Source organism: Coregonus clupeaformis, chromosome 19 (assembly GCF_020615455.1).
Source record: "Coregonus clupeaformis isolate EN_2021a chromosome 19, ASM2061545v1, whole genome shotgun sequence".
Taxonomy (NCBI): Eukaryota; Metazoa; Chordata; class Actinopteri; order Salmoniformes; family Salmonidae; genus Coregonus; species Coregonus clupeaformis.
This window is the reverse complement of record NC_059210.1, coordinates 29337445-29353708: the sequence shown is the minus strand read 5'-3', so window position 1 is coordinate 29353708 and position 16264 is coordinate 29337445. Positions and strand designations below refer to the sequence as shown.

Genomic DNA, 16264 nt, shown 5'->3' with positions numbered 1-16264 from the left:
GAGGACGGCGACTACAGACTCCGTCACTGGCCCAGACCTGGCAAGCTAGCATGTTTTCCTTGTCCCGGCCGGAGACGCTGGCCATGAGGGAGTATATTGATGAGGCACTTGTCGAGGGTCACATCCGTCCCCCTACCTCACCCGCGGGCATGGGCTTCTTCTTCGTGGGGAAAAAGGACGGTGGGCAGCGGCCGTGCATTGATTACCGGGTGCTCAACGACATTACGGTTAAGAACCGCTACCCACTCCCCCTGATGATGACGGAATTCGAGTCGTTGAAGGGAGCCCGGGTCCTCACCAAGCTGGAGTTACGAAATGCCTACAACCTGGTGAGGATTCAGGAGGGGGACGAGTGGAAGACAGCTTTTAACAAACCCAGTGGGCATTACGAGTACCAAGTGTCACGCCCTGGCTCGGGGGACTCTCGTATGTTGAGCCAGGGTGTTAGTTTCTATGTTTTTGTTGTGGGTCTAGGTTACTTATTTCTATGTTGGTCTGAGTGACTCCCAATCAGAGGCAACGAGTGTCAGCTGGTTGTCTCTGATTGGGAGCCATATTTAAACAGTCGGGTTTTCATTTGTGTTTGTGGGTTTTTGTGTTTCGAGTCTGTTTATGGTAACCGTGAACTGTCACGTATCGTTCATTGTTTTGTTCGTGTTGCCTTCAGTGAGAATAAATATGTTTGCATTCAACGCTGCGCATTGGTCCACTCTGTTAGACGATCTTGACAGAAAAACCCACCTCTACTGGACCAAGCAGCGAGTAGAGGAGCCATCGCCAGGGAAATCGCTGGCAGATCTCCGTGGCAGCTTCGACTGGGTCAAGCCCATTGAGGAGCTGAGTGACGAGGGTTGGAGACAGAGGAGCGAGAGGTGGGCGAGAACGATGGAGGCCTGGCCCACGGGGAGGAGAGACCCCCAGAACATTTTTAGGGGGGGGCTCACGACGTCGGGGCAGCAGGAGGCCGCTATGGAGCGGTCCAGCGGGGTTGCAGAGGAGGCCGCCAGGTTACGGGGGCCACTGGTAGAAGAGGGGATGGAAGGTGTAGAGGTACGGCGAGAGGTACTGGGGTGTGTTACCAGTCCGGTCCGGCCCGTTCCAGATCCCGGTGTAGGGCCAGTGGTGTGTGTCCCTAGTACGGTCCGGTCTGTTCCTGCTCCCCACACCAAGTCTGTGGTGCGTCTCGTCAGCCCGGCTCTGCCCGTTCCTGCTCTCCGCACCAGGTCTGTGGTGCGCGTCGCCAGCCCAGTCCGGCCCATTCCTGCTCCCCGCATCAAGTCTGTGGTGCGTCTCGTCAGCCCGGCTCTGCCCGTTCCTGCTCCCGCACCAGGTCTGTGGTGCGCGTCGCCAGCCCAGTCCGGCCCATTCCTGCTCCCCGCATCAAGTCTGTGGTGCGTCTCGTCAGCCCGGCTCTGCCCGTTCCTGCTCCCCGCACCAGGTCTGGGGTGCGCGTCGCCAGCCCAGTCCGGCCCATTCCTGCTCCCCGCACCAAGCCTGTGGTGCGTCTCGTCAGCCCGGCTCTGCCCGTTCCTGCTCTCCGCACCAGGTCTGTGGTGCGCGTCGCCAGCCCAGTCCGGCCCATTCCTGCTCCCAGCACCAAGTCTGTGGTGCGTTTCGTCAGCCCTGTCCGGCCCGCTCCTGCTCCCCACACCAAGCCAGTGGTGTGCGTCGTCCAGTTCGGCACGGCCCGTGCCTGTTCCCCACACCAAGCCAGTGGTGTGCGTCGTCGGTCCGCACGGCACGTACCTGTTCCACTGGTGCCTGGTCCGGCGCCGGTCAGATGCGTTACGCCGGAGCTAGAGCAATCCGCTCCACCAGTGTGCAGTCCAGCTCCGGTCAGCAGGACCAGACCGGGACCAGGGGTACTTTGGGGGTTAGAGAGCGAGTGGGGATCATGCCCGGGCCGGATCCGCCGCCTAGGCGGAGTGCCCACCCGGTCCCTCCCCTGTTGTGTTTCGTTGGCGCGGTCGGAGTCCGCGCCTTTAGGGGGGGGTACTGTCACGCCCTGGCTCGGGGGACTCTCGTATGTTGAGCCAGGGTGTTAGTTTCTATGTTTTTGTTGTGGGTCTAGGTTACTTATTTCTATGTTGGTCTGAGTGACTCCCAATCAGAGGCAACGAGTGTCAGCTGGTTGTCTCTGATTGGGAGCCATATTTAAACAGTCGGGTTTTCATTCGTGTTTGTGGGTTTTTGTGTTTCGAGTCTGTTTATGGTAACCGTGAACTGTCACGTATCGTTCATTGTTTTGTTCGTGTTGCCTTCAGTGAGAATAAATATGTTTGCATTCAACGCTGCGCATTGGTCCACTCTGTTAGACGATCTTGACACCAAGTCATGCCGTTAACATCTCTGCATGTCTGGCAGACATATCAGTATGGATGACGGATCACCACCTCAAGCTGAACCTTGGCAAGACGGAGCTGCTCTTCCTCCCGGGGAAGGACTGCCTGTTCCATGATCTCGCCATCACGGTTGACAACTCCGTTGTGTCCTCCTCCCAGAGTGCGAAGAGCCTTGGCGTGACCCTGGACAACACCCTGTCGTTCTCCGCTAACATCAAGGCGGTGACCCGATCCTGTAGGTTCATGCTCTACAACATTCGGAGAGTACGACCCTGCCTTACACAGGAAGCGGCACAGGTCCTAATCCAGGCACTTGTCATCTCCCGTCTGGATTTCTGCAACTCGCTGTTGGCTGGGCTCCCTGCCTGTGCCATTAAACCCCTACAACTCATCCAGAATGCCGCAGCCCGTCTGGTGTTCAACCTTCCCAAGTTCTCTCACGTCACCCCGCTCCTCCGCACACTCCACTGGCTTCCAGTTGAAGCTCGCATCTGCTACAAGACCATGGTGCTTGCCTACGGAGCTGTGAGGGGAACGGCACCTCCATACCTTCAGGCTCTGATCAGTCCCTACACCCAAACGAGGGCATTGTGTTCCTCCACCTCTGGCCTGCTGGCTCCCCTACCTCTGCGGAAGCATAGTTCCTGCTCAGCCCAGTCAAAACTGTTCGCTGCTCTGGCACCCCAATGGTGGAACAAGCTCCCTTCACGACGCCAGGACAGCGGAGTCACTCACCACCTTCCGGAGACATTTGAAACCCCACCTCTTTAAGGAATACCTGGGATAGGATAAAGTAATCCTTCTATCCCCCCCTTACCCCAACCCAAACCCCAACCCAAAAACAAAAAAAACAAAAAAAACATTGTAAAGTGGTGATCCCACTGGCTATAAGGTGAATGCACCTATTTGTAAGTCGCTCTGGATAAGAGCGTCTGCTAAATGACGTAAATGTTAATGTGTAAATGTTCGGTCTAGCCAACGCGCCTGCGGTGTTCCTGGCGTTGGTCAATGACGTGCTCCGGGACCTCCTCGACTACAGCGTCTTCGTGTATTTGGATGACATCCTAATATTTTCAAAGGACATGAGTGAACACCAGCAGCACGTTCGGCAGGTCCTCCAACGCCTTCTCCGTCACCAGTTCTACGTCAAGGTGGAGAAGTGCGTGTTCCACACAGAGACAGTCTCCTTCCTGGAGTTCATTGTCACCCAGGGGGACCTACGGATGGACCCAGCGAAGGTCAGCGCAGTACTGGATTGGCCCCAGCCCTAATCCCTCAAGCAACTAACAACAGTTTTTAGGATTCTCAATTTTAGCTCCCTAGCCGGTCCCCTGACAGCCCTCACCCAGACGAACGTGCGCCCCTGCACCTGGACCCCGGAAGCGGGGAACGCATTTGATGTGCTTAAGCACGCCGCTTTACATCGGCCCCGGTCCTAGGGCATCCTGATCCGTCCCTGCCATTCATTGTGGAGGTGGATGCTTCAGACGTTGCGGTGGGAGCAATCCTATCCCAGCGGTTCCTCATGGATGGTAAAACTCACCCTGGCGTGTTTTCCTCCCAGCGGGTGTCCCTGGGAGGAAAAGCTCGCCCTGCTAGCAGTGAAGCTCGCCCTGGGGAGTGGAGGCATTGGCTAGAGGGGGCCGCCCATCCATTCGTCGTATGGACTGACCATAAGAACTTAGCCTACATTCAGAGGGCCAAGAGGCTCAACTCGCGCCAGGCCAGGTGGGCGTTGTTCTTCACCAGGTTCCGGTTCACAATCTCATACTGTCCAGGGTTGAAGAACACCAAGCCTGACGCACTCTCCCGGCAGTTCGACCCCATGGACCTGGTGGAGTCCGCCCTGATTGCTGCCCCAGTTTTGTGGGGAATCGATAGGCTGGTCAGAGCAGCACTACGGCGGGAGCCCGATCCGGGCGGAAGTCCATCGGGGAGGATGTACGTACCCAAGGCTGCGTGCCTGCGACTGCTTCAGTGGGCGCACGCATCCAACCTCATCAGCCATCTGGTAGGCGCCAGGATGTTGGAGTTCCTGCGTAGGAGGTTCTGGTGGCCATCAGCTGAGGGGGATACGCGCAAATTCGTGCGGCCTGCCCGGTGTGCGTGCACATGAAGAGCTCACGTCAGTCCATGGGAGGGCTGCTCCGACCCCTGCCTATCCCCAAGCGCCCCTGGTCCCACATCTCGCTGGATTTAATTTCCGCCCTACCCCCCTCTGATAGATACACAGTCATCCTGGTCGTTGTGGACCGGTTTTCGAAGGCTGGCCACTTCATTCCCCTTCTCAAACTCCCGTTGGCCCGGGAGACGGCTAAGTTGGTGGTGCAGCACGTTTTCCGGGTCCACGGCCTTCCCCAAGATGTGGTGTCGGATCGGGGTCCTCAGTTCGCCTCCAGGTTCTGGAAGGCATTCGCCTACTGCCTCGGCGCCTCTGTCAGCTTGTCTTCCGGCTTCCATCCCCAGTCGAACAGGCAGACGGAGCGCATCAACCAGGATCTGGAGGGGGTGCTGAGGAGCTGAGGTGCTACGCCTCCAGCAACCCAGCTACGTGGAGTCAGCGACTGGCGTGGGCGGAGTACTCCCACAACACCCTTCTCTGTGCGTCCACCAGCCAGTCCCCCTTCCAGTGCCAATAAGGGTACCAACCCCGCCCCCGATTCCCCGAGCAAGAGGAGGAGGCGGCGGTCCCATCGGTCCAGGCCCACATCAGTCACTGCCGCTGCACCTGGAGGCAGGTACGGGCGGTGCTTAAGCATGCCTCGGTCAGGTCTCAACATCAGGCCAACCACAGGAGTCACCCGGACCCGTTTTTTTGCCCGGGACAGAGGGAAGCTGTCCCCCCGGTTCGTCGGGCCATTCAGAGTGGTCCGGCGAATCAACCCAGTGGCCTACCGCCTGCAACTTCCCCCCACCATGCAGGTGCATCCCACGTTCCATGTGTCCCTCCTCAAGCCCGTTGCCCCCTGTCCCCTGGCTCCCCCTCCTCATCCTGTTCCCCCACTGCGCCTCGTTGGAGGGAAGCCGGCTTTTACTGTGGATCGGATCCTGGACTGCCGGTGGGTGGGGAGGGGTCTCCAATTTCTGGTGGCACTGTTACTGGAGGGGGTCGCAGTTCCGGAGCGACCCACTAGGTGTCATCCTCCAACAACCTTAGGCACCTCCTCACTCACAGTCTGGACTAATCATTATCATATTGGTGTCACCTGTGTCTACCTGTTCACCTGTGTATTTATGCCCTAATTCCCCTATGTTCCCTTGCTCTGTTTTCTCTGCTAGTTTCTCGATGCCAAACAGTACTAATCAGTGTCTGATCACAAGACGTATGTCCAGGTACTTGAGAAGTGTTCTCCCTGTTTCATTGTTGTTTTCAGTCGTAGTTAGTATTTCGTATGTTTGCTGTCAGCCTGTTTTTGGAGACCAATTTGCTCCTCCTTTATTTTATTGTGACAAGTCCGTTATTTTGTATCCTGGTTTTGGGAACACCAGTAAAGATCCTTGTTTCACCATCTCTGCCTACTGCCTACTGTCTATCCTGCACCGCACCTGGGCCACACCTCACCCTTACAACCCTTACAGCATGCCAATCTTTTTAGTTGTACTCAAAGACACACTATTAGCATGTTTTAACCACTTCTATAAACATTTTAAACAATCAGGTACTCAGCAATAAGGTCTGATATCACTATTACTGAAACAGGACCAAGGTGGTAAGTATACCTAAAAAACTGGAAGCCCCTTACACTTCTGTGTTGTGATGCAAAAATCCTTCCAAAATTCATAGCACACAGAATTAAAAAGGTGTTGTCGGATATTGTTCATCCTGATCAGACAGTTTTTTTACATGGGCGATACATTTAAAATAATATAAGACAAGTACTTGAAACAATAGAAAACAATGAAACATTGATGAAACCAGGTCTGGTATTTATAGCAGATTTTGAAAAGGCTTTTAATAAAGTATGACTAGAATGTATATATAAATGCCTGGATTATTTACATTTTAGACAATCTCTTGGGTTAAAGTTCTGTATAGTAACCCCAGGTGTAAAATGATAAATAATCGCTACTTCTCAGAAAGTATTAAACTGTCAAGAGGAGTAAAACAAGGTTGTCTACTGTCGGCGTATCTAAATATTATGGCCATTGAAATGTTAGCTATTAAAATCAAAACCAACAATAATATTGAGGGGCTAGAAAACAAAGGTGTCACTATATGCTGAAGACTCAAGTTTCCTCTTAAATCCACAATCTGGATCCCTGCACAACCTCATAGAGGATCTAGATAATTTTTCTAACCTCTCTGGATTACAACCGAACTATGATAAGTGTACCATATTATTTATTTGAACACAAAAAAATACCACTTTTACATTACAGTGTAGTTTACCAACAAAATGCTCTGATGGTAAAATGGACATACTCTGTATTCATATCCCTAAAGTAATAAATGAACTCACTACATCAAATTTCAAAAGAAAGTTAGCAAAAATAGACAAGATCTCGCTACCATGGAAAGGTACAGAGGCTTGCAAAAGTATTCACCCCCCTTGGCATTATTCCTAATTTGTTGCCTTACAACCTGTAATTAAATTTGATGTTTTGGGGGTTTGTATCATTTGATTTACACAACATGCCTACCACTTTGAAGATGCAAAATATTTTTTATTGTGAAACAAACAAGAAATAAGACAATAAAAACAGAAAACTTGAGCATGCATAACACCTTTTGCAGCAATTACAGCTGCAAGTCTCTTGGGGTATGTCTCTATAAGCTTGGCACATCTAGCCACTGGGATTTGTGTCCATTCTTCAAGGCAAAACTGCTCCAGCTCCTTCAAGTTGGATGGGCTCTGCTGGTGCACAGTCCCAGTCTCAAATCTCTGGAAGACTGAAACATGTTTCCCTCAAGAATTTCCCTGTATTTAGCGCCATCCATTATTCCTTCAATTCTGACCAGTTTCCCAGTCCCTGCCGATGAAAAACATCCCCACAGCATGATTGTCACGCCCTGGCTCTGGGGACTCTTAAATGTTGAGCCAGGGTGTGTAGTGTCTATGTTGTATTTTCTATGTTGTTGATCTAGATCGTGTAGATCTATGTTGGCCAGGGTGGTTCCCAATCAGAGGCAGCTGTTTCTCGTTGTCTCTGATTGGGGACCATACTTAGGCAGCATGTTTGGCACTGGTCATTGTGGGATCTTGTTCCGTATGGTTTGTTTTGGTGTTAACCTAGGACTTCACGTATCGTTTGGTTTGTTGTTTTTGTTCGTGTGTGTTAAGTACGTTAATTAAATAAAATGTACGCTTACCACGCTGCGCCTTGGTCCGTCACTTCATGTAACGATCATGACAGAAGATCCCACCAAAAGAGGACCAAGCAGCGTGTCCAGGAGCAAACGCCGGAGGTTACGTTAGTAGATGTCCTCCTCGGTTGGGGGAGAATCACGGAGAAGGAGGCCGTCCGTTACCAGAGGGCGATGAATGAAAATGCCCAGGCAGGAGAGGAGAAACGGCGCCAACCGTGCCGACGACGGACACACGAGAGGCAACCCCAAGAAAATTTTTTGGGGGGGCACACGGCGTGGACGACGGGGCAGCAGGAGGCAGCGACAGGGCGTATCTGCAGACTAGGAGATGAGGCCACCAGGTTACGGGGGCTATTGGTCCAGAGGGAGCAGGAGTTAATTGGTCAGAGGGAGGAGCTACAGGAGGCGTTAAGGGAGAAGGAGAGTGTAGAGGCACGGCGAGAGGAGCTGGTTAGGCAGCAGAGGGAGCGGAGGTTTATAAGGAAACCCAGTCCCGCTCCTCGCACCAAGCAAGTGGTGTGTGTCACCAGTCCGGTCCGGCCCGTTCCTGATCCCCGCACTAAGCCAGTGGTGCGTGTTCCCAGTACGGCTCGACCCATTCCTGCTTCCCGCACAAGGCCAGTGGTGTGTGTTCCCAGTACGGTCTGGCCCGTTCCTGTTCCCCGCACTAAGTTAGTGGTGCGTGTTCCCAGTACGGCCCGACCCGTCCCTGCTCCTCGCACTAAGCCAGTGGTACGTGTTCCCAGTCCGGCCCGGCCCGTTCCTGCTACCCGCACCAAGCCAGTGGTGCGTATCCACAGTCCGGCCCGGCCCGTTCCGGTTCCCCGCACCAAGCCAATGGTGTGTGTTCCCAGTCCAGCCCGGCCTGTTCCTGCTCCCCGCACCAAGCCAGTGGTGCGTATCCACAGTCCGGCCCGTTCCGGCTCCCCGCACCAAGCCAATGGTGCGTGTTCCCAGTCCAGCCCGGCCTGTTCCTGCTCCCCGCACCAAGCCAATGGTGCGTGTTCCCAGTCCAGCCCGGCCTGTTCCTGCTCCCCGCACCAAGCCAATGGTGCGTGTTCCCAGTCCAGCCCGGCCTGTTCCTGCTCCCCGCACCAAGCCAGTGGTGTGCGTCGCCAGCCCGGTCCGGCCTGTTCCTGCTCCCCGCACCAAGCCAGTGGTGCGCGTCGTCAGCCCGGTCCGGCCTGTTCCTGCTCCCCGCACCAAGCCAGGGGTGCGCGTCGTCGGCCCGGTCCGGCCTGTTACTGTTCCTCGCACCAAGCCAGTGGTGCGCGTCGCCAGCCCGGTCCGGCCCGTTCCTGCTCCCCGCACCAAGCCAGTGGTGTGCGTCGGCAGCCCGGTCCGGCCTGTTCCTGTCCCTCGCACTAAGCCAGTGGTGCGCGTCGTCAGCCCGGTCCGGCCCGTTCCTGCTCCCCGCACCAAGCCAGTGGTGCGCGTCGTCAGCCCGGTCCGGCCCGTTCCTGCTCCCCGCACCAAGCCAGTGGTGCGCGTCGTCAGCACGGTCCGGCCCGTTCCTGCTCCCCGCACCAGGCCAGTGGTACGGATTAAAGTGGTCCTATGGACAGATACTCCAATCTCCGCTGTGGAGCTTTACAGCTCCTTCAGGGTTATCTTTGGTCTCTTTGTTGCCTCTCTGATTAATGCCCTCCTTGCCTGGTCCGTGAATTTTGGTGGGTGGCCCTGTCTTGGCAGGCTTGTTGTGGTGCCATATTCTTTCCAATTTTGAATAATGGATTTAATGGTGCTCCGTGGGATGTTCAAAGTTTCTGATATTTTTTATAACCCAACCCTGATCTGTACTTCTCCACAACTTTGTCCCTGATCTGTTTGGAGAGCCCCTTAGTCTTCATGGTGCCGCTTGCTTGGTGGTGCCCCTTGCTTAGTGGTGTTGCAGACTCTGGGGCCTTTCAGAACAGGTGTATATATACTGAGATCATGTGACAGATCGTGTGACACTTAGATTGCACACAGGTGGACTTTATTTAACTAATTATGTGACTTCTGAAGGTAATTGGTTGCACCAGATCTTATTTAGGGGCTTCATAGCAAAGGGGGTGAATACATATGCACACACCACTTTTCCGTTATTTATTTTTTGAAACAAGTTATTTTTTTCATTTCACTTCACCAATTTGGAATATTTTGTGTATGTCCATTACATGAAATCCAAATAAAAATATATTTAAATTACAGGTTGTAATGCAACAAAATAGGAAAAACGCCAAGGGGGATGAATACTTTTGCAAGGCACTGTAAATACTTGTCTATTTGTGGAAAATCACCCTGATTAATTATTTAGTCATATCCAAGTTTACATATTTACTTAAGGCCCTGCCTACGCTGAATGATTTATTTGTTTTATTATATGAGCAAAAAATATTTCACTTTATTTGGAACAGACTAAATTAAATGTGCTTATTTATATAATGACTATTAGTTCGGGGAACTAAAATGATTATGTATTAAAGCATTAAACCTCTCACTAAAAGCATAAGTCATACAAAAGTTATACTTAAACCCGAAATGGTTGTCCAGTAGATTAGTAAGAATGGCTCACCCCTTGTTCAAAATTTGCCTTTTTTCCCTGTATCCAGATTACAACCTCTCACTTTCAGTTAATTGAAAATGGAACCTTTTTCAAAATATCGCCCTTTCTAAAACAAGCCACGCAGAGCTGAATGCAATTCCAGTTTCATCCTCCCGAAAAGACAGAACAAATATTACAACAAATATTATGGTTAAACTCAAATTTCCTAATTGATAAATAAATAAATATCTTAATGGAAATGTTTTTTCAAAAAATTATTTATCTTTGTTAATGATATTATGAATTGGAAAGGTGGCATTATGTCACTTGTGCAGCTAACATATGGAATTTTTTATTTTTTATTTTTTGGGGGTAGATCAGCTTAATATTGCATATAGATTGTAACTTCCATCAATGTAATTGTCTGCATCACTTCCAATCCCCCATGTTTATATATATCTATCTATATATATATATATATATATATATATATATATATAACAGTGGGGAAAAAAAGTATTTAGTCAGCCACCAATTGTGCAAGTTCTCCCACTTAAAAAGATGAGAGAGGCCTGTAATTTTCATCATAGGTACACGACAACTATGACAGACAAAATGAGAATTTTTTTCCAGAAAATCACATTGTAGGATTTTTTATGAATTTATTTGCAAATTATGGTGGAAAATAAGTATTTGGTCAATAACAGAAGTTTCTCAATACTTTGTTATATACCCTTTGTTGGCAATGACACAGGTCAAAAGTTTTCTGTAAGTCTTCACAAGGTTTTCACACACTGTTGCTGGTATTTTGGCCCATTCGTCCATGCAGATCTCCTCTAGAGCATTGATGTTTTGGGGCTGTCGCTGGGCAACACGGACTTTCAACTCCCTCCAAAGATTTTCTATGGGGTTGAGATCTGGAGACTGGCTAGGCCACTCCAGGACCTTGAAATGCTTCTTACGAAGCCACTCCTTCGTTGCCCGGGCGGTGTGTTTGGGATCATTGTCATGCTGAAAGACCCAGCCACATTTAATCTTCAATGCCCTTGCTGATGGAAGGAGGTTTTCACTCAAAATCTCACGATACATGGCCCCATTCATTCTTTCCTTTACACGGATCAGTCGTCCTGGTCCCTTTGCAGAAAAACAGCCCCAAAGCATGATGTTTCCACCCCCATGCTTCACACTAGGTATGGTGTTCTTTGGATGCAACTCAGCATTCTTTGTCCTCCAAACACAACGAGTTGAGTTTTTACCAAAAAGTTATATTTTGGTTTCATCTGACCATATGACATTCTCCCAATCCTCTTCTGGATCATCCAAATGCACTCTAGCAAACTTCAGACGGGCCAGGACATGTACTGGCTTAAGCAGGGGGACACGTCTGGCACTGCAGGATTTGAGTCCCTGGCGGCGTAGTGTGTTACTGGTCCCAGCTCTCTGCAGGTCATTCACTAGGTCCCCCCGTGTGGTTCTGGGATTTCTGCTCACCGTTCTTGTGATCATTTTGACCCCACGGGGTGAGATCTTGCGTGGAGCCCCAGATCGAGGGAGATTATCAGTGGTCTTGTATGTCTTCCATTTCCTAATAATTGCTCCCACAGTTGATTTCTTCAAACCAAGCTGCTTACCTATTGCAGATTCAGTCTTCCCAGCCTGGTGCAGGTCTACAATTTTGTTTCTGGTGTCCTTTGACAGCTCTTTGGTCTTGGCCATAGTGGAGTTTGGAGTGTGACTGTTTGAGGTTGTGGACAGGTGTCTTTTATACTGATAACAAGTTCAAACAGGTGCCATTAATACAGGTAACGAGTGGAGGACAGAGGAGCCTCTTAAAGAAGAAGTTACAGGTCTGTGAGAGCCAGAAATCTTGCTTGTTTGTAGGTGACCAAATACTTATTTTCCACCATAATTTGCAAATAAATTCATTAAAATTCCTACAATGTGATTTTCTGGAAAAAAATTCTCAATTTGTCTGTTATAGTTGACGTGTACCTATGATGAAAATTACAGGCCTCTCTCATATTTTTAAGTGGGAGAACTTGCACAATTGGTGGCTGACTAAATACTTTTTTCCCCCACTGTATATATATATATATATATATATATATATATATATATATATATATATATAATACACATATATACATACATACACACACATACATATATATATTTATATATATATATATATATATAATATATATATATATATATATATATATATATATATATATATACATATACATATACACATACACACATACATACACATTATATACACATACACACACACATACATACATACATACATACACATACATATCCTTAAAAAATATATATATATTCCCCTTTATTACTTTCCAACCCCGCCACCCTTTCCCCACTTGGAGTAAACTAGTGAACAACAACGCCTAGGCCTCTACTTCCAGCCCATACCCACTATCTACATTTTATGGACACAGTCAATTTTACAGTAATTACATTTTGTTTGTTCTTTCTCCTTCTTCTACTCTCAACCTTTCCAATCATTTTCATGATGTCCATCCGGTTTGCTTCTATATGCCATATCTTTCTAACTGTGCTCCTTCACAAAAGCTCCCAACCCACAACCCATACACTTATTATGGACACAGCGTGCCTACAATATTAGTTATCTTGTTATTGTTTGTTGTTAGTTGTTATTAGTCCCATCCTTCAATTTCATTCAACACCTCCCCTCTATCTTTTAACACCATCCATATAGGATTTATATTTGCCATATATATTTCAACTGTACTGTGATGTCTTACAAAAGTTCTGAACCTTTCTATTCTCATTGTTTCTACAGATTGTGAATTGAAAATAAACATTTTTGCTAATAGTATTATTATGTTATTGATCGATTGACTATGACTTTTCAGATCACCCAGTAGTGCTATCTGCAGGGTTAGCTCCAGGTAAATATTGCAATCCTTTAGCCATTCCTGGACCTGTGTCCAAAAACAAGCTACAAATGGACAGTACCAAAACAAATGATCTAATGATTCTGTCTCTTCGCAGCAAAATCTGCAGAGCTGGGAAGATTGTATCCCTCATATAAATAACATTCTATTGGTAGCAAGAATTGTATATAATAATTTTAATTGAAAGATTCTAAGTTTTGAATCCGGTGTCGTTTTGCGTATCAGTTCATAAACACTATGCCATGGGATCGGTACGTCAAAAATCTCTTCCCAACTATGTTGCAATCTATATGGAACGGCTGTCAATCCTTTGGTCCTTAAATGAAACTGATATAATTGTTTATTTATCACAGTTTTTCTTAACCAATGATGTTCTTTAACGCAAGGCCGACAGACAAGTTCCTTACTTTCTCCTCCTTCCACTTTCCTCTTCCATTTTTGCGGTAAACCTGCAATTATTTGGTTGTAATTTTGGGTAGAGCAGATATTTCCATATGTTTTTGTTAGCTGCATGTAACTCCACCAGTCCTACCGATTATATCATTTACAAAGATTATACCTTTTTAAAACATTTTGTCAAAAAAAAAAGGTTTTTTGTCAATCCGTTTATTTGAGTTTAACCACAATATTTGTTGGTTAAATTGAAATTGCAACCAACTTTCTATGGCTTGTTTTAGAAATAGTGATATCTGGGAGATGATTTCCTTTTCAAATAACTGAAAGTGAGTGGTTGTAATCTGAATAAAGGGAAAAGGCAATTCTTGAACATTGGGTGAGACAATCTTACTAATTTGCTAGAGAACCAGTTCGGATTTAAGTATAACTTTTGTATGACTGAGGCTTTTAGTGATAGGTCTAATGCTTTAATATTTAATCATTTCTGTCCTCCGAATTCATATTCATTATATAAACAGGCCCGTTCAATTTTGTCTGGCTTGCCGTTCCAAATCAAATGGAATATTTTTTTCTCATATAATTTTATAAAATGTTCGCTAGGCGTAGGCAAGACCATAAGCAAATAGGTAAACTGGGATAATACTAAAAAGTTAATCAGGGTGATTTTTCCACAAATTGACAGGCACCCACCTTTCCATGGTAGCAAGATCTTATCTATTTTTGCTAACTTTATATTATAATTTATTGAAGTGAGATCATTTATTTCCTTTGGGATATGTATTCCGAGTATATCCACATCACCATCAGACCATTTTATTGGTAAACTACATGGCAATGTAAAAATTGTATTTTGTATTGATCCAATAGGTAATATAGTACATTTGTCATAATTTGGTTGTAATCCAGAGAGTTAGAAAATGTATCTAGATCCTCTATGAGGCTCTGGAGTGATTCTTGTTGTGGATTTAAAAGAAAACATGAATCATCAGCGTACAATGACACCTTGGATTTCTAATCCCCTGATATTATTGTTGGATCTGATTTTAATAGCTAACATCTTGATGGCCACAATAAATAGATATGCCGATAGTGGACAACCTTGTTTCACTCCTCTTGACAGTTTAAAACTTTCTGAGAAATAGCCATTATTTACTATTTTACACCTAGGGTTACTATACATGATTTTGACCCATTTTATAAGAGATTCACCAAAATTGAAATGCTCCAGGCATTTATATATAAACCCCAGTCGTACTTTATCAAATGCCTTTTCAAAGTCTGCTATGAATTGTTTCCAATACTTGCCTTATATTATCTCCAATGCATCTTCCATGTAAAAAACCTGTCTGATTAGAATGAATAATATATGGCAATGTTTGCTCTATCCAAAATTACCATCAGCTGATTGCAGCATTACTGCCTTATTGCCTGCGTCCGTAACAGGTCCTCGGTCAAACAACCACCCCTCATCACTGTCAAACGCTCCCTAAAACACTTTAGCGAGCAGGCCTTCCTAATTGACCTGAAACAGGTATCCTGGATGGATATAGATCTCATTCCGTCAGTAGAGGATGCCTGGTTGTTCTTTAAAAGTAATTTCCTCTCAATCTTACATAAACATACCCCATTCAAAAAATACAGAACTAAGAACAGATATAGCCCCTGGTTCTCCTCAGACTTGACTGCCCTTGACCAGCACAAAAACATCCTGTGGCGTACTGCATTAGCATCAAATAGCCGTCGCGATATGCAACTTTTCAGGGAAGTTAGGAACCAATATACACAAGCAGTTAGGAAAGCAAAGGCTAACTTTTTTAAACAGAAATTTGCATCCTGTAGCGCTAACTCCCAAAAGTTTTGGGACACTGTAAAGTCCATGGATGATAAGAGCACCTCCTCCCAGCTGCCCACTGCACTGAGGCTAGGAAACACTATCCCCACCAATAAATCTACAATAATCGAGAATTTCAACAAGCATTTTGCTACGGCTGGCCCATGCTTTCCAACTGGCTACCACTACCCCGACCACCAGCTCTGCACCCTCCGCTGCAACTCGCCCATGCCCCCCCCCGGGCTAGACAATCTGGACCCTTTCTTTCTGAAACTAGCCGCCGAAATTGTCGCAACCCCTATTACTAGCCTGTTCAACCTCTCTTTCGTAACGTATGAGATCCCCAGAGATTGGAAAGCTGCCGTGGTCATCCCCCTCTTCAAAGGGGGTGACACTCTAGATCCAAACTGTTACAGACCTATATCCACCCTGCCCTGCCTTTCGAAAGTTTTTGAAAGCCAAGTTAACAAACAGATCACCGACCATTTCGAATCCCACCGTACCTTCTCCGCTATGCAATCCGGTTTCCGAGCTGGTCATGGGTGCACTTCAGCCACGCTCAAGGTCCTAAACAATATTATAACCGCGATCGATAATAGACTGTACTGTGCAGCCGTCTTCATCGACCTGGCCAAGGCTTTCGACTCTGTCAACCACCGCATTCTTATTGGCAGACTAAATAGCCTTGGTTTCTCAAATGACTGCCTCGCCTGGTTCACCAACTACTTCTCAGATAGAGTTCAATGTGTCAAATTGGAGGGCCTGTTGTCTGGACCTATGGCAGTCTTTATGGGGGTGCCACAGGGTTCAATTCTCAGGCCGACTCTTTTCTCTGTGTATATCAATGATGTCGCTCTTGCTGCTGGTGACTCTCAGATCCACCTCTACGCAGACGACACCACTGGCCCTTCATTGGAC

General features: G+C 47.6%; 1 pseudogene; it reads left to right on the top strand.

Annotated features, from left to right (window-relative positions):
• Positions 1–257: 257 nt before the first annotated feature.
• Positions 258–16264, top strand: part of LOC121531516 — a 49304-nt pseudogene continuing 33297 nt past the window's right edge.